The 21178-nt window shown below is 46.9% G+C and overlaps 1 protein-coding gene across 3 annotated transcripts in view; it reads left to right on the top strand.

Annotated features, from left to right (window-relative positions):
- LOC120812729 (spondin-1-like) overlaps positions 1–21178 on the top strand; it is a 101346-nt gene that overhangs the window by 36048 nt on the left and 44120 nt on the right. The gene's annotated exons all lie outside the window — the stretch shown is intronic.

Raw genomic sequence — 21178 nt, 5'->3', positions numbered from 1 at the left:
CCTCGGTGGATGAGACGGTCCGTCACAGGCTTCTCCATACACGTCTAACGTAATAAAGTTATTGCAGGTTCTGAAGCCAAGAAAATAATGTATTGCAACGATTGTAGGACGTTAAGGGGTCTCTTTTGTTGGGACAGTGGAAACAATAAAGGAGCATAACGTTTCTGGTGTCCGCGTCAAAAGCATTGCAAGTAAACAGACAAAGACAACAAAGTGTTGCGTTTAGGTCCCTAGTCCTCATGAAGTTGTTACACCTTTGGCAATTTGTTAAATTGCCTTGCAAATAAATGCTTTGCTATTTGTTAAAATCCAAATGCTTTCATGTAATGATTTTTCACATGTCATTTATATCAGCTCACACAAACACTTCAACCATTTGTTCTTGGCCCGGCTCCTCCGTCACATTTTACAACCCACTGTGGCCCGCGAGTCAAAAAGTTTGCCGACCCCTGCTATAGACCTGTCCTAGGAGGGACATCTAACGGACAACCAAGTACTGCAAGCTAGACTATTATGCAGTTGTAGACACAACACAGGGGGTCCCTGGGCTTGAGAAGGGAAGAAAAGGAGTTTAATATGGCTATTAAATGTGACTAAAACTAGACTAAAACAATTACATTTTAGTCTAGTTTTCGTCGACTAACTCTAATTGACTAGGGGGAAGGTGGCCGGCTGGATGAGTGAAGCGAAGGACGGAGACGGTAACGGCCAAGATGTTTCCTCCCTTTTTTTTTTTGCACGATTTAATGACTTCCATTATTGCATAAATGAAAAGATAGATTGGGTTGCATTACTTTAGCAAGTTCCAGAGATTTTGAAATCACTTGAGTAAGACTAAATCAAAAATAGCTGCCAAAACTAACACTGGTTGGGGGAGAGCAGAAGCCAGGAGTTCACCTTTCTCCTTTTAAAACAGGGGGCTAAGCAGGCAGGAGTACAAAGGCAACAGACCAAGCATTGCACCAAGCCACAGGCCTGACCATATTTTGCCCCTGAGCGAGTACCCATCAGGCCCCTCTGGGGATCAGCTGCAGCCGATAGCCGCTTCTTACAAAGTCACTCATTCTTCCCATCACAAAGTTTCAGGCCTTTGCATTTGACTAAAAAAAATGTGAAACCTGTCACTGTGACCTTCTTTGTGCCCAGGGAAGAGAGATCGGTCATGGCAAAGAGTAAATCTGTGGCTCTGGTTCTCAGATCACCATCTGGTTGTGAGCTGGGTCAGAGGATGGGGGAAGACTCGGGACAGACCCGGTAAACCCAAGCGTGTAGTGAGGGTGAACTGGGAACGTCTGGAGGAGGCCCCGGTCCAAAAGATTTTCAACTCACACCTCCGGCGGAGCTTCTCTCACATTCCTGTGGAGGTAGGGGACATTGAACCAGAGTGGTCTATGTTCAAAACCTCCATTGCTGAAGCCGCGGCGGTGAGTTGTGGCCTCAAGGTCTTAGGTGCATCAAGGGGCGGTAACCCTCGAACCCCGTGGTGGACACCGGTGGTCAGGGAAGCCGTCCGACTGAAGAAGGAGGTTCTGGGTTATGATATCCGGTGGGACTCCAGAGGCAGTTGCAGTGTACCGACAGGCTCGAAGGGCAGCAGCCTCTGCCGTGATGGAGGCAAAGCAGCGAGTATGGGAGGAGTTCGGGGTAATTATGGAGAAGGACTTTCGGTCGGCACCAAAGTGTTTTTGGAAGACCATCCGGCACCTCAGGAGGGGGAAACGGGGAACCATCCAAGCTGTGTACAGTAAGGATGGGACCCTGTTGACCGCGACTGAGGAGGTTATCGGGCGGTGGAAGGAACACTTTGAGGAACTCCTGAACCCAACTACTACGCCCTCGTTGGTAGAGGCGGAGCTGGAGGCGGAGGAGGGATCATCGTCAATTGGCCTGGTGGAGGTCACTGAGGTAGTCAAACAACTACGCAGTGGCAAAGCCCCGGGGATTGATGAGATCCGTCCAGAGATGCTAAAAGCAATGGGTGTTGGGGGGTTGTCTTGGATGACACGCCTCTTCAACATTGCGTGGAAGTCTGGGACAGTGCCAAAAGAGTGGCAGATCGGGGTGGTGGTACCCCTCTTCAAAAAGGGGGACCAGAGAGTGTGTGCCAATTACAGGGGTATCACACTACTCAGCCTCCCGGGTAAAGTCTACTCTAAGGTGCTGGAAAGGAGGGTTCGGCCGATAGTCGAACCAAGGATTGAAGAGGAACCATGCGGTTTTCGTCCTGGTCGTGGAACAACGGACCAGCTCTTCACTCTTTCCAGGATCATAGAGGGGGCTTGGGAGTATGCTCATCCAGTCTACATGTGTTATACCGGGTCCCCCGAGAGATACTGTGGGAGGTGCTGCGGGAGTACGGGGTGAGGGGGTCCTTGCTTGGGGCCATCCAATCCTTGTACGCCCAAAGCGAGAGCTGTGTTTGGGTGCTCGGCAGTAAGTCGAAGGCGTTTCCGGTGGGGGTTGGCCTTCGCCAGGGCTGTGCCTTGTCACCAATCTTGTTTGTGGTTTTCATGGACAGGATATCGAGGCGTAGTCGGGGGGAGGAGGGTCTACAGTTCGGGGGGCTGCGGATCACATCGCTGCTTTTTGCAGATGATGTGGTCCTGATGGCATCTTCCGTCTGTGACCTCCAACTCTCACTGGAGCGTTTCGCAGTCGAGTGTGAAGCGGTCGGGATGAGGATTAGCACCTCTAAATCTGAGGCCATGGTTCTCAGCAGGAAACCGATGGATTGCCTACTCCAGGTAGGGAATGTGTCCCTACCCCAAGTGAAGGAGTTCAAGTACCTCGGGGTCTTGTTCACGAGTGAGGGGAAGATGAAGTGTGAGTTTGGCCGGAGAATCGGAGCAGCGGGGGCGGTATTGCACTCGCTTTACCGCACCGTTGTGACGAAAAGAGGGCTGAGCCGGAAGGCAAAGCTCTCGATCTACCAGTCAATCTTCGTTCCTACCCTCACCTATGGTCATGAAGGATGGGTCATGACCGAAAGAACTAGGTCACGGGTACAAGCGGCCGAAATGGGTTTCCTCAGGAGAGTGGCTGTCGTCTCCCTTAGGGATAGGGTGAGAAGCTCAGCCATTCGCGAGGAGCTCGGAGTGGAGCCGCTGCTCCTTTGCGTCGAAAGGAGCCAGTTGAGGTGGTTTGGGCATCTGGTGAGGATGCCCCCTGGGCGCCTCCCTAGGGAGGTGTTTCAGGCATGGCCAGCTGGGAAGAGGCCCCGGGGAAGACCCAGGACTAGGTGGAGAGATTATATCTCTGCACTGGCCTGGGAACGCCTTGGGATCCCCCAGTCAGAGCTGGTAGATGTGGCCCGGGAAAGGGAAGTTTGGGGTCCCCTGCTGGAGCTGCTGCCCCCGCGACCCGACCCCGGATAAGCGGTGGAAGATGGATGGATGGATGGTTCTCAGAGAGATGATATTTTAGACTCAAGTCGCTTTTTTGCAACGTTTTCCTAAACTTCTGTTGCAATTTTTGTGAAAATTCTTAATGCGACCCAACCAGCAATTGAGGATTCAAAGTCTTTGGCGAAAAAAAAATATTTTAAATATTGCGGTTGTTGCAAGCCTCTCCAAGCAATTAATTTGGCCCAAACTTAATACTGTGATGGGCTATCTGCTTGACTAGCTATATCTGCCTGTCTACCAATCGAAAAGCCTGTGTTCAGAGGTAAAGTAACATCCTTACAGTGTCTCCCATGGGATCCCATTTCAGAATAAAATACGGCAAGAGACAAAATTCTCGTTTGATTTCTCGTGCTATTGTCATTTTGAGCATGTAGAAACAGAAAAAAAGACCCCTCAGTGAACAACATCTCTCATATTGCGCAATGTTGGATAGCTAGCTAGCTAGCTGGGTAACTTCATGTTCTAGTGCACAAATCAAATGCTCTCACCTGGTTAGTTTTCGTCAAGTGACTAATCATTTTAACAGGATAGAAGTTTTATGACAAATACTTTCCTTATGAGAAAAAACATCTTTTGAATGGACAAATATCATACAGCATGTTTGACATGAGTCACTTTGGAGGGAGGCGATGAAGGGACGGATTGGTCCGTGCTGCCGGCTTGGCGACTCTCTTGCCAGAACCCAGTGCTGCTAGCTACTTTCAACAGAAAACAATTTTGCCTGTTTTTAGGCAGGAAGATTTTCTAAATGTAGCTAATTGTCGTTAGCTTCGTTAAGATGACACCATCTAGCTTGAATGGCATTTATTGCTTCCTACATTTTTGTTTAGACTTGTTTGTCTCTTGCCTCCAATTTACTTTTCCTCCTTCTCTCCTGACTCCTTCCTTTCTTTCCCACTCTTATTCCTCTGCAGAAACGGCAAACTGCTTTTATTCCTTTAATCGCCCATCCGAATGTGTCTCTCATTCTCCTCCCTTGCTCCTCCAGCATTTTGTTTTCTCCAAACACCTCACAATCTCACTGATTGACATTGCTTCAAGAAAACCTGAGATATCTTCTATTTGTGTTTTTACTTTTTGCTCATACTCATGTCGGAAGAGTATTCCTCTATTTCTCGCTTTCTCTTTGGTGTTGTTTTTAATCTTTTCATTCTGTTTTGAAAAGCCCTTGTTTCAGACAGATTGACCGGAGGAGAAGTAGAGAAGTCAGGGTGGGAGAAGACGAGCAAGTACGCTATCCTTCACTTTAATCTTTCTACTCAAAACGATTCACAGGAAATTGTAGCAGACCGACAAAGAGGCGGACAAACACACACACACACACACACACACACACACACACACACACACACACACACACACACACACAGCATCTTTATTGCGTCTTGTAGATGTCCAGATTGTACCACTGGAGTAGAGATGGGAAACACAATCGCAGCCTTCCCTCCTTCCCCTCCCGTCCATATGGCTGACACCTGTCAGAGTAAGAGCCAAGGAAGCCATGCTAAGTGATTTACTTCCTCTCAGCGCATCTCAACGGCTCCCCAGCTCAGACGGGAGGAATGCGTTTTGCATCGCTGCTCAACAAATGCCTCAGCTTGGACATTTCCTCGCTGGCGGTTTTGCCGGTTAGCCGTTGTGGCTGTTGGCTTTGGAGGAGGGTAGTGGTCAGCCTCCTTTCTCTCCCTTTCCATCTGAATTTCACGGTCAGAAGGAAAGTCCTTTCTGCTCCTCCCGTTGTAATTCTTTAGTTTTTCGCTTGCAAAATGTCTGCTTGCGATAAAAAGAAGACAATGACATATGGTCTTTTTAAACACACTTCCGATGTAAATTGTAGCACCTGATTTCATTTTAATCTTTATAAGGAACTATTTTATATAAATTAGGTCCGACCTGACAAACACTGGACTTTCATTGAGGAGAGTGCCGTTTGTGTCCATGGTTTATGTTATGTTAGATGGGGAAGGTTGTCTAGTTTATTCTAAATGTAATTGTTATGTTGTGTTATTTGGATTGTAAATGCATTCAGGCCTACATGTGTTACTTTTCTTTCTTTCAAGAATTTGTGACATGAGCTATACTTACTGGTAGACACTGCTTACCAGTGCAGCGGCTTAAGCAGCCAAATCATTTTCATATCTCTTTGACAAAACAGCAACAAGGTGTGATTCCACAAGGTGTGATTCCACAAATACATGCATGTCTGATAGTATGATTACGCATATGTCTGTCCCTCCACCTCCAACATCATTGTTGAGTTTCTGCTATTGCAAGAACATTTTTGGGCGTTACTTATTGGTTACTATTTATTCCTTTTTTCGACACAAAGTGAGGGCAGAGTAATTTTACTGTCTATGGACACATACTGTGACATGACGTTGGCCCTTCCAGGAAAATCAGGTGATAGGCAGCTTGTCAAGCCTTCATAAATAATGACGCTGATGCTAGCAAGGTTTTGTTGATGGAAACACAGGGAAATCTTTGTTTCACCTTGATGAATTTACAACGTTACCTCAAACGAACCCGTCTCACTACCTCAAGGCATCTTCCTTTTTAATCAAATACATAACATTTTCGTTAAAACGAGTAGAATATGTTACCCTTTTAACCCCTATCCTGAGGCTCTCTGAAAGACAATGTCTTGCTTGTTTATTTATTCAAATACAGTTTGAACCTTTTTTCCGCACGCTTGCATGTCAGTTCTGCTGTGCGTTCGCGTCTCTGACGGGACTCGGAGAGATTGGCCGTTGTCGGGTTGGAATGAAGGGTGCTGTCAGTTGCCCTATATTTGGACTTTGGTGAGAGGTGGGGGGATGAAATGCAAGAGGGCTGAGCCTGCTGTGCTCATCTTTGTGATTTGTGTACACGTGGGAGTAAAATTATGAAGACCCGGTCTTGAGTTCTCGTTGTGAAAGAATGACAGGTAGTTGCGTCAGGGAGCAGCTGATGACTATGGGACGTGCACACACACGGAGAGATACACACGTCGCACTTCCAGAAACGGTCCAGAGGGATTCTTTGGAAAGCTTGGGAGATAATTGGATTCATGATGTGATTGTGATTGTGAGCGGCAGAGATGCTCAATTCCTCCTCGTTGCAGAAATTCACAGATGACTGGCAGCGAATAGGGGGACTCACAGTGGCTTGTTAGCCTCACATGCCTACTAGGTAACAATATGTTGGGATCTCCATAATGAGGCAGCTTCTTTGATGTGGACCGAAGCTTTAATCCCCAACACAAAGTGCCGAGACAAATGGCAAACAGTGCATTGTCTGTCACCTACGCGCCGCTTCCTTCTTTGGTACCTTTCATTATGATTCTCTATACTTCCCCTTTGAAATTCATCCATCTATTTCATTCTTCCTCTTCTTTTTTGTTTTCTCTTTTTTAGTCCTCACTCAACTCTACCCTTGCTTTGTTTTTACTCCCTCCCTTCCTAATTTGAATATTCAGCGGCGTCAGTCATGGCCATTTGATATTTTGGGCCATTTGTCTGTGTGGTACATTCTTTATAACATATTATTGCAGGATTTTCATCAAACCTGAAACCAAGCTGGACTGAAAACAGAGCAGATTTGATTTTTGTGATTTTAGTCTTGACTTCACGCCCCACCCATTCTTGTGAACTAGATAACTCAGTGACATTTTCCCTGAACTCAGTTCATTCTCTGAACACTCAAGATTACATAAAATAGACAAACATCAGGAATCAGGAAACATTTATTTGCCAAAATATGCCAAACATACAAGGAATTTGTCTTGGCGGTTAGTGCGCGACAGTAGACAGACAAGACAACAGTGCACAAGTAATAAAATAAAGTAGAATGAAATGCTAATGCAATGGGTTAGTAGAATAACGCTAAGGCTCTGGGTTAGTATAAAACAAGGGAATAAAGTTAAAAATTTTAAATATTAAAAAGTTAAAAAGAAAAATATTAAACTTAAAGCGCACTAACGAACAAGTAACAGACAAGTGACAAAGTGACGAGTGACGACAAAGTGATGAATTGCAGTTAAAGTGGCATGTGCAGTGTGAAGGGGAGTGACTGGTGGAATGTTATAGTCAGTCAGTGGGGGACCGGCCTCTGTTGATGAGCCCGACTGCCGATGGGAAGAAACTGTTCGTGTGGCAGGAGGTCTTAGTCCTGATGGACCTCAGCCTCCTGCCAGATGGAAGGGGCACAAACAGTTTTTGTCCGGGGTGGGAGGGGTCGGCCACGATCTTTTTAGCTCGCTTCAGGGACCTGGAAGCGAACAAGTCCTGCAGGGACGGCAGATTGCAGCCGATCACCCTCTCTGCAGAGCGGATGACGCGCTGCAGCCTGCCCTTGTCCTTGGCTGTGGCTGCAGCGTACCAGACGGTGATGGAGGAGCAGAGGATGGACTCGATGATGGCCGTGTAGAAGTGGACCATCATCGTCTTTGGCAGGTTGAATTTCTTCAGCTGCCTCAGGAAGAACAACCTCTGCTGAGCCGTCTTGGTGATGGAGCTGATGTTCAGCTCCCACTTGAGGTCCTGGGTGATGATGGAGCCCAGGAAACGGAAGAAATCCACAATAGTGACGGGGGAGTCACGCAGGGTGATGGGGGAGGGTGGGGCTCTGTTCCGCCGGAAATCGACAACCATCTCCACTGTCTTTAGAGCGTTGAGCTCCAGGTTGTTCTGACTGCACCACGACACCAGATGGTCAGACTCCCACCTGTAGGCGGACTCGTTCGCACCAGAGATTAGTCCAATGAGGGTGGTGTCATCCGCAAACTTCAGGAGCTTGACGGACTGGTGACTGGAGGTGCAGCTGTTGGTGTACAGGGAGAAGAGCAGAGGGGAAAGAACGCAGCCTTGGGGGGAACCGGTGCTGATGGTCCGAGAGGCTGAGACATGTTTCCCCAGCTTCACGTGCTGCTTCCTGTCAGACAGGAAGTCTGTGATCCACTTGCAGGTGGAGTCGGGCACGTGCAGCTGGGAGAGTTTGTCCTGCAGCAGAGACGGGATGATGGTGTTGAAAGCAGAGCTGAAGTCCACAAACAGGATCCTGGCGTAGGTTCCTGGGGAGTCCAGATGCTGGAGGATTTAGTGGAGGGCCATGTTGACAGCGTCGTCCACAGACCTGGTGGCTCTGTAGGCGAACTGCAGGGGGTCCAGTAGAGGGTCGGTGAGGGACTTCAGGTGGGACAGGACTAGCCGTTCAAAAGACTTCATGACTACAGAGGTCAGGGCGACGGGCCTGTAGTCATTGAGTCCTGTGATCCTGGGCTTCTTGGGAACAGGGATGATGGTGGAGGCCTTGAAGCAGTCTGGTACATAGCATGTCTCCAGGGAGGTGTTGAAGATGTCAGTGAAGACCGGAGACAGCTGGTCAGCACAATGCTTCAGGGTGTGAGGGGAGACGGAGTCCGGAGCGGCTGCCTTACGGGGATTTAGTCTTTTAAAGAGCCGGTTAACGTCTCTCTCCAGAATAGAGAGGGTCGTTGCTGGTGGGGGAGGGGAAGGTGATATAGATGAAGAGGCGTGAGCACCTGATGGGCTGGGGGAGGGAGGAGAAGGGGACTGCAGCAGGTTGGTGGAGCTGTGGGGGATGGGATCAGGACATTGTCTTTCAAATCTGCAGTAGAACTCATTCAGCTCGTCTGCCAGGCGGAGGTCATTCATGGAGTGGGGGGTTTTTGGCTTGTAGTTATTGAGGTGTTTGAGGCCTCTCCAAGCCGAAGCAGAGTCACTTGCTGAGAACTGTTGTTGGAGTTTCTCAGAGTACAGTCGTTTACCATCTCTCACCGCCTTGCTAAACTTGTATTTTGCCTCTGTGTACAAGTCTTTGTCCCCACTCCTAAATGCCTGATCCTTTTGCAGGCGTAGTGTTCTGAGTTCCGCTGTGAACCAGGGTTTGTCGTTGTTGTAACTCACCCTGGTGCATGATGGTACACAGCTGTCCTCACAGAAGCCGATGTAGGAAGTTACAGCCTCTGTGAACTCATCCAGACTGACAGTAGCAGTCCTGAAAACATCCCAGTCTGTGCAGTCAAAGCACGCCCGAAGATCCTCCAGCGCCTCACTGGTCCACTTCTTGAATTCCCTCACCACAGGTTTGCAGAGCTTTAGTTTCTGCCTGTATGCAGGAATCAGATGGACCATGACGTGGTCAGAGTGTCCCAGTGCAGCACGAGGGACGGCGTGAAAAGCCCTGCTTACTGTGGTGTAACAGTGATCCAGCGTGTTCTCCTCTCTGGTGGGGCATTTGATAAACTGTCTGTATTTAGGAAGTTCATGGGTGAGATTTCCTTTGTGAAAGTCCCCGAGGACAATAACTAAAGAGTCCGAGTTGGTCCGCTCCACACACCGTATCTGGTCGGCGAGTGTCCGCTGTGCTTCGTGCACGTTGCCCGGCGGCGGCATGTAAACACCGACCAGGATGAATGAAGCGAACACACGGGGGGAATAAAAGGGTTTGCAGTTGATGAAAAAAGTTTCCAGATCAGGAGAACAGTGTTTTAGGATCACCATTACGTCGTTGCACCAGCTGTTGTTGAAGTAGAAGCAGATTCCTCCACCCTTTGTCTTGCCGGAGAGCTCCGTGTCGCGGTCCGCTCGGAGCAGCTGGAAGCCCGCCAGCTGGAGCGCGGAGTCCGGTATTGATCCGCAGAGCCACGTCTCCGTGAAGCACAAAACGGAGGATGTAGAGAAGTCTCTGTCCCTCCTCATCAGCAGCTGAATTTCGTCCAGTTTGTTGCACAGTGAGCGCACGTTGGAGAGAAAGATGCCTGGCAGCGGAGTGCGAGAACCACGCCTGCAGAGTCTCACCAGCGAGCCGGCCCGTTTTCCTCTCCTACGGCGTCTCACCGCGTGACGAAAGGTGAGCGCACCTTTGACTATAATGTCCAGTAATTCCACGGAAGAAAGCAGGAAAGTTGGAAGTAACTCCCCTGGAGTTGTTCCACGGATGTTCAAGAGCTCATCTCTGGTGAAAGAGCGCCGGGAATCGCAGCAGCAAACGTAATTAACAACAAAAACAACAAAAAACGAAGCGCACCGAAGCACCGTGGCGGCCATCAACGGCGCCATCTTGGATCATATCATTTAGCGTAATATCTCCAGTGAGCCCTATGACCCCGGTGTTTTACATCCTGGCTTTAAATCCTCCATTGGACCTCTTTGCTGAACAGCATTTATCAGCCGGATAATGGGTAATAAGGTGTAATCAGACCCACCCCTCCCCCTACTATCACCACCACCATCTCAACCTCAGTGCCGGTGTCAGCTCTGACACGTGGGTTGGCATTTATTGCGTGACAGCGGCTTGACACACTTTGCATCCCTCTTCATTAGGGGGCCTGCAGCAAGTTATATTTTGTGCCAATCAGCCTCTGTGTAATCCAATACACCAATCTAGGCCTGTGACAAGATAATTAGCGCGGGTTCTAGAGGGAGATGGGTAATAGAGGAGGAGCGCTGAATTGAAATTTGGAACTGAAGTTGCACCATTAGTACAGTTTTCAGAATATTACATATTTTCCTCTAGCTGCTATGAGCCTTATGGAAGTTTAATGAGCGGGAGAAAACCTGTTAATTCTTCTCTGGGAGAGCCGAGCGCTGCTGCTGCTGCACCCGAAGACCGAAGAGCACCGAGGGCAGCAGTGTACGAGTGCTTCTTTTCTCCCCAAGTCCTCTTTCCGCCGGGGCACAGGATGTCAGTGGTTATAAGCGCCATCCGTCAGACGCCCAAGGCTCCCTCCCACAAAACTTTTTCAAATATTTCTGCCGCAGTCCATCTTGCTTCTCTAGCCTTTAAGCGTCCCCTCTGGTCTACCTTTTGTGTTTGACATTTTCTCTGGGAAGCCGTGAAACCTGCCCTGCCCAGCTTCTCTTTCAGCCAGTTCTGTCCATCCTCTGCGTTTTTTTCTTCCAAGTGGTCATAAACAAAAATCCCCGCAAGCGGTGGCATTATACCCGCGACAGGGCCGAGGGCTTGGAATTCATCACTCACTTTGACTGAGTTACACCTCGCCTCGGCTCAGGGTCAAAGCAATTACTGGACTCCCCACCCTGACCTCCATCTTCTCGGCTCTCCTCTCCAGAAAACTCTACTTCTCATTCTCCCCTCTGACCCGACTTTCCTTCTCCCACTTCTTTGCCAACCATTGCTGCTTTTTCTCTGCTGTTCTTTTCTTTACCAAACGTTTGGCTTCCTCCCGCCACAATGTTTTGGTGGCCGACGCTCGTCTTATTGCCTTCTTGTGTTTTTGACCATTTTGTATTGCACCCTGGAACATGTCACATATCTTGAGTCTTTTTCGGTAAAGGGACTTCAATATAGAATCTTTTTCCGTTAATAACTAAACTTCTCAAAGGGTGTAAGTGCCCAGGAAATTCAATATGGTGAGGCAGACCCCTCGCCTGTGTCAAGGATGCATGGGAGGCAGGACTCAAATGCAGAGTTCGAACACAAAAATACTTTAATAGTCCAAAAGGCAACAAAACAAAAGGCCAAGGGGCAAAAACACACACAGGAAAAGGGGGGCAAAAAGGCGGGCAGGAACTTGGAACATCCAGGACGATAGACAATGACGCGACAAGTGACACAAGAGACACACTGCTTAAATACACTAGGGAGGTGCAGGTGATTGGACACAGGTGGAAACTATCAGACAACCACAGGGGATGACAGGACAAGGCAGGAAGTGAAGTTACCCGGGGACACGAGTGGCAGAAAACTTCAAAATAAGACAGGACGTGAACCACACCGTGACAGCCCGGAGCAAAGGGTGGCAACAGACAATACAAATTCTGATCTTCCACTAGGAAACTGCAAATTTTCCCAATGAAATGAGAAGTCAATGATGACTTTTCTTGTGAAAGAAACATTTAAGTTTAGTTTTCTGTTTGTAAATCATTTGTCATTCAATGTTGTATTTTCAGGCTCTATCTATGAAGTCATAGAACCCCCAATGCCAGTGTGCGTGTGTGCCTTTGTGGTGAGCAATGCGGTTTGTTATTTTGGGTACATGTATTATCAGTTAAAGTTTTGCCGTTTTATAATATTTGGATGTAAAATAAACATGCAAGGTAATTGTAACATCAGAGAACTCTCCGTTTTGCTGTGTTCGAGCGCACCGGGCGCACGTCTAAACTAATCCACCATATTAGCAACCAGTACTAGACTTCGTTTAGGACTTCGTCAGTACACTTTAGGTCGAAAACTGTAACTGAAAAACGTGTGGTTAAATTAACACCCAAAGCTTTGTTGGAAAAAAATAAGCATTTTAGAAAAGGAAAGAAAGTCTGTCGAATGCAAAAGAATCTATTTCTAAATTGATGGGTGATAAAGAGAATGTAAGTGAGGTTGAAAAAGAATTTAACATGTTCAATAAGTTGAGTGGCAAAATACAGCAGGTGCGTACATCTTTAATGGGTTTATTGCCTCTTGATGAAGCAAGCAAACATAAATAAAATATGGTACCAGGCTAAAATGTTGAATATCCATGAGTTTATTGCGGGTACAAATCAATGGTTGTATGACATTAAAGGATGTCCAGCCACCAAAGTAGGTGATGATCATGATGATGATTTCCCAGGTCAAACTGAAATTCAAACTGAGCGAAGTGAAAATGTAATTGGACCAACAGAAAAACACACAGTTGTTGACAACACTTTAAAGGAGCATGAAAGGGATGGTCCTCAAACCGTTGATGTCAATGATGGAAGGGGAAATGAGGCTGATGCCAGCAATAGAATTGGAGTTGCTGGTGGAAAGGAAGAGGAAGAGGAAGATCAGATTCAACCTCATGACAGCATTTCAAATGTCCAGTCAAGGCACCATGGCTCAAGGAGCGGATCCTCAAGCAGCAGATCCTCCACTTCTTCAGCCAGTCGCAGGGCGAAGGCGGAACAGGCCGCACTCTTGGCTCGAGCTGCCGCTTTAAAAGATAAGCATGCATTGGAGGAGCAGGAGCTCATCTGGAGGAGAAAAAGGGAGCAGCTCGAGCTGGACACGGAGATAGCCGCCACTTCTGCTAAGCTAGCAGTGCTACAGGTCGGTAGCAGCGTCCATTCAAGGCAATCTAATGGAATGGCTTCCTACATCAGGAAAGGGGCTAGATCAAAGCTCCCGCGCACCCCCTTCAATCCACAGGCCTTGATATTTGTGCCTCAGTCCTCACAGCGACACGCATCTCTACCACTACAAAGCAATGCTTCACAAGTAGCCACGCCAACTATCATGCCAAAGCCAACCGTCATTCAAGGCTCTCAACTCCCTCAGTTACAAACAAAGACAACCTTCAGTCAAGCCTTTCAACCCACTCTAGGCCAACAAGTGTTTCAGCCCCTGCAAGGCCAAAATCAAACAGCAGGTCTCTATAAAGTGCTGCAACAACAGAACGACATAACAGCTCTCCTTGTTCAAATGCAAACCTCGCAACTGCTGCCACGCCGAGAAATTCCAATTTACGATGGAGATCCTCTAAGGTTCAATACATTCATGAAGGCGTTTGAGCACTGCGTGGAAGCAAAGACCAGCTGTAAAGGAGACTGTTTGTACTACCTTGAGCAATTTACTAGGGGGCAGCCAAGAGATATTGTGCGCAGCTGCCATCATATGACTGCAGATAAAGGATTTGCTATTGCTAAAAAATTGCTCAAGGAGCACTTTGGAAATGAGTTTAACATAACAGCGGCCTACATGGAGAAGGTCACAGGATGGCCAAGTATCAAAGCTGAGGACCCCAAAGCGCTGAAAGCGTATGGACTTTTCCTCCGTGAGTGTTCTAACGCTATGGATGATCTTCAGTACTTGGAGGAACTTGACATGCCAGCAAACATAAAGATTCTGAGTCAGAAGCTTCCTTATAAACTCAGAGACAAGTGGAGAGCAAAGACATGTGAGATATTGGAGAAAACTGGTCGAAGAGCACGATTCTCAGACATGGTGAAGTACATTGAGCGCCAGGTCAGAATCACTTCAGATCCAGTCTTTGGTGACATACAGGACACTTCACCTGTTATCAAAGGAGCTAACAAAGCAAGCAAGTCACCGGTGAAACAACAGCTGAGAAGAAACAGCTTTGCAACACAGGTGGTCATTGAGGATGGATGCAGCAAACCAGATGGTAACACGAAGGAAAAAGCACAGAACAAAGTGACATCCTTTGCCAAGACTGATTCTATTTCCTGCCTGTATTGTGCTGCTGGTAATCATGATCTGGAACAATGTTTTAAACTGGGAAGAAATACACACAGGGAGAAACTGGACTATCTAAAGGAGAAAGGTCTGTGTTTCAGTTGCTTGTACACAGGACACTTGAGCAAGAATTGCGACAGGCGCATAATATGCAACAAGTGTAACCGAACGCATCCCAGTGTTTTGCACATAGAGAAGGAAAGGGTTACTCAGAAAGCTCAGAAGGATGGCGAGCAGAAGAATACTGAGAAGCCAAGTACTTCAGACAGCTGTACAACATCCTCTGCTTGTGGTCTTACAGGGGCTGGCCACTGCAATGGAATTCTTCCCATTTTGCCTGTTAAGGTGAAGTGCTCAAAGGGAAGCAAAGTTATTGAAACCTATGCTTTTCTGGACCCAGGGAGTACAGGAACTTTCTGCACCAGGAAGCTCATTGACAAGTTGAATATGGAAGGACGCAAATTCAAGATTCATATCCGCACCTTGGGCCATAATAACGCAGTAGAAAGCTCTGTTGTTGAAGGTCTGGAGATTTCAGGATTTTCTGGTGAGTGCTTCTATCCACTTCCCAAAGTGTGTACCCAGAAAGAGATGCCGGTCTCTACAGCCAACATAATCAGCGAAAGGGAGCTGAGAAAATGGCCTTATTTAGAGGATGTTAAAATTCCCCACGTAAACGCTGATGTTGACCTGTTAATTGGCACAAATGCCTCCAAGTTGTTGGAGCCTTGGGAGGTGATTAACAGTCGCGAAGGTGAAGATGGACCCTATGCGATCAAAACCCTACTGGGGTGGGTAATAAATGGTCCGTTACGGGGAAGTAGCGACTGTGGAAGTGAACACCCTTCCATTTATGCCAACAGAATTGCCATTGACAGAATTGAAGAACTGTTAACTAGCCAGTACAACTATGACTTCAATGAGCGAGCGTCTGCAGAACAGGAAGAAATGTCAAGGGAAGAAAAGAAGTTTGTGAATATAATGGAAAGCTCTGTTAAGCTTCAGAATGGACACTACGTGTTTCAAATGCCTTTCAAAGGGAAAGATGTTTCGATGCCGAACAACCTCGGTGTTGCCATGCAACGTGTTCGCGGTCTGAAAAGGAGACTTCTGAAAGACGCAAGCTTTCATGAGGAATACAACAACTTTCTTGTTGATGTCATTAGCAATGGCTATGCCGAAGAAGTACCGCAGCATCAGTTGGAAACGCCAACACGAAAGGTGTGGTATATCCCGCACCACGGCGTGTACCATCCACGGAAGGGAAAGCTACGGGTGGTGTTTGACTGTGGAGCAGAGTACAAAGGGATCTCGCTCAACAGTCAGCTTTTGCAAGGACCGAACCTCACCAGCTCGTTAGTTGGAGTTCTTGTGAGGTTCAGGGAGGAACAAGTGGCCATAATGGCGGACATAAAGGCTATGTTCCACCAGGTTAAAGTGGCAGAGGAACACCGGGACTACTTAAGATTCTTATGGTGGCCTCAAGGTACCCTGGAACAAGATCTTGTAGAGCATCGCATGACTGTCCATTTATTTGGAGCGGTTTCATCATCCAGTGTTGCCTGCCTTGCTCTTAGAAAGACCGCTGAAGACAATCAGGCCAACTTTTCAACAGAAGTGATTGAAGCGGTCAACCGAAACTTCTATATGGATGACTTATTGAAGAGTCTACCCTCTGAAGCGGATGCAGTCACCATGGCTAAGAATCTTACAACCATTTGCGGCAGAGGAGGGTTCACCCTCACTCAATGGATTAGTAACAGTCGAAGAGTGCTTCAAAGCCTCCCAGAGGATCTCAGGTCCAAGAACCTGCATGAGCTTGATCTGGACAGGGATAAGCTGCCATTGGACAGAGCTTTGGGTTTGCAGTGGTGTATTGAGACGGACACTTTCAAATTCAAGCTAAAAGTCAAAGAGAAGCCGCCAACCAAGCGAGGCATGCTATCCATCATTAGTTCCGTCTACGACCCATTGGGATTCCTGGCACCTCTAATACTCCCCGCCAAGCTGCTGTTGCAGGAGTTATGCAGAACAAAGTGTGATTGGGACGATCCAATACCTCCAGCTTTCCAGCAGAAGTGGAACAAATGGCTGACAGATCTTGAGAAAGTGGAATATTTCAAGATCCCCAGATGTGTGAAACCTGAAGGATTTGGAAGGACTGTCAGTGCCCAATTGCATCACTTCGCCGATGCAAGCGAGAACGGCTATGGTACGGCTACTTACCTGAGGATGCAGAACATGATGAGAGGGTTCATGTTGCTTTCTTACTTGGCAAAGCCCGAGTGTCCCCCCTGAAGCCTGTCACCATTCCCCGTTTGGAGCTCACCGCTGCCGTTGTTGCAGTACGAGTGGACAAGATGCTTCAATCAGAGCTCCAGCTTCCACTGAAGAAGACCTTCTTTTGGACTGACAGCACATCCGTTCTTAAGTACATAAAAAATGAGGACCGACGATTTCAAACCTTTGTAGCAAACAGGGTAACCACCATCAGGGACAACTCTGAAGTTGACCAGTGGAGATACGTTCCCACATCCCTGAACCCTGCTGACGATGCTTCGCGTGGATTGAAGGCAGAAGATCTGAAGCAAAGATGGATAGAAGGCCCGGAATTCCTACGGGAACCTGAAGAAACATGGCCAACATTTCCTGTGGATTCCAGTGTCACTGCCGACGACCCAGAAGTAAAGCGAAGTCTGACGGTCAATGCAATACTTGTTGACACCAACGCCACATCACAACTGATTACCCATTTCTCTGATTGGCAAAGATTGAAGGTTGCAGTTGCGTGGCTCATTAAGCTGAAAGGAACTCTGCTCAAACTGAGGATGAAAAGAAAAGAGTTACAATGTGCAAACACCAGTGCTACTGGAGCAGCCAGGGTTGATGTGCAAAAGGAGATGCAAGCTTTCTCAACATCACTTGGGAATCAGAAGGTGACACTGGAAGATCTCTTGGAGGCCGAGACCTCCATAATCGCTTTTTGCCAGCAAGAGAGATTCCCCACTGAATTTTCTGCACTAACCTCTGGCAAGCCACAAGTACCAAGAAGTAGCAGCATCCTCAAATTGGATCCAGTTCTAGAAGGAGGACTTCTACGAGTTGGGGGACGGTTGAATAAGGCAGCAATCCCCGAGGACGTTAAACACCCCCTCATCTTGTCAAAAGACCAACACATCGCCGACCTTATCCTCCATCATGTCCATTTACAGCTTGGACATGGAGGTAGAAATCATGTTCTTTCTGCTATAAGGAGAAAATACTGGATCACAAGTGGACCTACTGCAGTGAGGAAGATCATATCAAGATGCCTCATCTGTAAGCTCCATGGTAGGAAAACCGCTGAGCAAAAAATGGCAGACCTGCCAGAAGAGCGAGTGGTACCTGATCTTCCGCCATTCACTAACGTTGGCGTAGATTACTTTGGGCCAGTTGATGTGAAAAGAGGGCGTAGCATCATGAAAAGGTGTGGAGTAGTATTTACTTGCATGACAAGCAGAGCCGTGCACCTGGAAGTGGCCTATTCTCTGGACACGGACTCGTGCATCAACGCGTTGCGAAGGTTCATCTGTCGAAGAGGACAAGTCTCGCACTTGAGATCCGACAATGGCACCAACTTTGTGGGTGCAGAAAAGGAGCTGCGAAAAGCCTTAGCCTCTTTGAATCATAACCACATTGAAAAAGCCATGTCCAAGAAGGGAATCAAGTGGAGCTTTAACCCTCCAGCTGGGTCACATCACGGTGGCGCTTGGGAGCGCATGATACGGATGATCAGGAAGATTTTATGCTCTGTGCTCCGTCAGCAAACCTTGGATGACGAAGGGTTCCATACAGTGCTCTGTGAGGCTGAAGCTATGCTCAACGATCGCCCCATCACAAGGCTGTCAGAAGACCCCAATGACCTTGAGGCGTTGACGCCAAACCATCTGCTACTCCTCAAAGGGAAACCAGTTCTCCCACCAGGACTGTTCGAGAAAGGGGATGTTTACGCAAGGAGAAGGTGGAAACAAACACAGTACATCTCGGATCTCTTTTGGAAGAGGTGGATCCGCGAATACTTACCACTTTTACAGGAGCGTCAAAAATGGAACCAGGAGAAGAGGAATTTTGTTCCTGGAGACCTGGTCATGGTTGCGGACTCCACAGCACCACGTGGATCATGGATGCTAGGAAGAGTCCTGGAAACCTTCCCTGATAAGAGAGGTCTGGTACGTGTGGTTCGTTTAAAGACCAAGACAAACATCATTGAACGACCCATAACCAAAATATGCTTGCTTAATGAAACTAAAGAGTAATTGGTTCTATTGGTAACTATTTTTTTTGTGTTTTGTTCATGGCTCTTTTCAATTTGGGGTAATTGCTCTGGCAGACGCAATTAGGGGCTGGAGTGTAGGAGCCATATACATTTGGTATTATTTCATTTAATTTGGCTCTGTGCCACTAGGGGGCTGTATGTGCTTTGTGGCTCAGCTGACCTCGGATCAGCCCAGGTAGGCCATTTAACCTGCAGGAATCTCAGACACAGGTGTTACTAATTTGGGAAGCAAACAGTTTTCGACTGTGCCAGTGTGCGTGTGTGCCTTTGTGGTGAGCAATGCGGTTTGTTATTTTGGGTACATGTATTATCAGTTAAAGTTTTGCCGTTTTATAATATTTGGATGTAAAATAAACATGCAAGGTAATTGTAACATCAGAGAACTCTCCGTTTTGCTGTGTGCGCACCGGGCGCACGTCTAAACTAATCCACCATATTAGCAACCAGTACTAGACTTCGTTTAGGACTTCGTCAGTACAGTCAGGTTTCAATTTTGGAATTCTATGCTAATTACAACAATTTACTAATATAATGGCTAATATTTGCAGGCAAATTATGATATAGGTAGCACTTTGCTGTTTTTGGAAAATTAAATTCTATTAGTAGGTAAATAATGGTAAGCCTTGTATACATTATTCTGTGACAGACAGTAAACTGTATGTACAGTATAAGCTATAAAAGGCATAAAAAGCCTTTTGGGAGGATCTTCAGAATGTGGCAAAACCGGAGGACACAGAGGAAGTATTCGTCCTACATTCAATCATAAAAGTCATCAGATCTGTTTCTTTGCTCTTTTTTTCCAGCATAGAGTTTTTCTTAGATAAGCCTGTCTACTACACTGTCCCAGAAAATGAAACTGCCAAAGGCAATTTCAAAATCAGTACCTCTGCTGCCAGAGGCAAGAACCAGTTCTCAGTTAAGCACATAATGACCTTTGTGATCTTCCCAAATTACAGCTGAGGAAAGCCTGCCGCACACGCAGCCTACAGAAAATGGTCACGTTCATGTCCTTCAGGGAAAAAGATTAGAGGACCTTTCCTTTTTTCCATCCAACCACTGAACAACGGAGCCAATCATTTAAGGCTCACCTGACCGGAGTGATTACAAAGGGATGGCAAGAAATCACTGTCACCACACGCTCCAAATTACGTAGAACAAGCCAGGGGAGTGAGCGGACAGGACACAATAGGACCAGAAGGACTGGTAAAAGACCCTTACTACAGAAGACGGGGCGCTAAATTACAAACTATCAATCTCCTACTCTCGGGTTCTTTTCTTTTTCTTTTCACAAACCCTACTGAAGATCTTGATGCGAATGTTTTAGATTGAAAGCTCGAGCAGCCTGGTCCAAAAGCCATTGCGGTGCCATTGGCTGCGGTTTTTAAAAACATCATCTCCATTTTCAGATCCACTTCAAATATGATTTCAAAAGGCTTTCTGGCCAACATTTTATTTATTTTCATTTTTTAAAACTCACTTCATATATTTTTATTTTTTCCATTACTGATGAAAATTACTTTAGTCATTCCAGAGACTAATCCGTTTACCCAAACTACCCTGAAGTTAAATGATCAGTAAATACATAAACAAATCAGCAAGTGGCTTTGATGTATCTCAAATAAATACAAATATGCATGCACATACAGGCCCGCACGTCAGTGTTCTGGGCTGGATGCGTTCATGGTACAATAGAATTTATAACTCCACCTCATTTTTCAGCCATTATCAATTGCAGCTGTTTGGTTCTTTGTAAAAAAAACAGGAGAGAAGTCTGCCAAGACGAAGCGCAGGAGTGATCCATGCTGACTAATGTGACAGCGTTTCCTCGGGTGAATGTGTCACATATTACACCTGACACTGGTGTGATGGATTACCGAGCCCTCGGGTTATAATATCTTGGAGGGGTCGCACACAGAGATTTGTGCACACTAACAAAATCATTGTGTCACACACAATGTGCACAAAAAAACACTGCACCAACAGAAAGCATACTCTAAGTCAGTGGTTCTCAAATGGAGGTACGTGATTTTTTTATTTTTAATTAAAATTAGCATCCATTCAAAAATAGTTCTTAAATATTCAAAATTTCATTAACTGTTTATGTAGTACGCTATTTAATTTTCTTATCCTGAAAACCCAGAGTCTCCTCCATACTAAGATGCTTTGACCCAATCTGGCACACGCCCCCTGTCTTCACCTATCAATAACTGCTGCCTTGAAAGCTACAATAGAGTTGTAGTTGAAGCGTAGCAGCGCTGCTGTCTACAAGACGCATCCTACCCAAAGT

The sequence above is a fragment of the Gasterosteus aculeatus genome, chromosome Y, assembly GCF_964276395.1.
Source record: "Gasterosteus aculeatus chromosome Y, fGasAcu3.hap1.1, whole genome shotgun sequence".
NCBI lineage: Eukaryota > Metazoa > Chordata > Actinopteri > Perciformes > Gasterosteidae > Gasterosteus > Gasterosteus aculeatus.
This window is presented reverse-complemented; position numbering and strand designations above follow the sequence as displayed.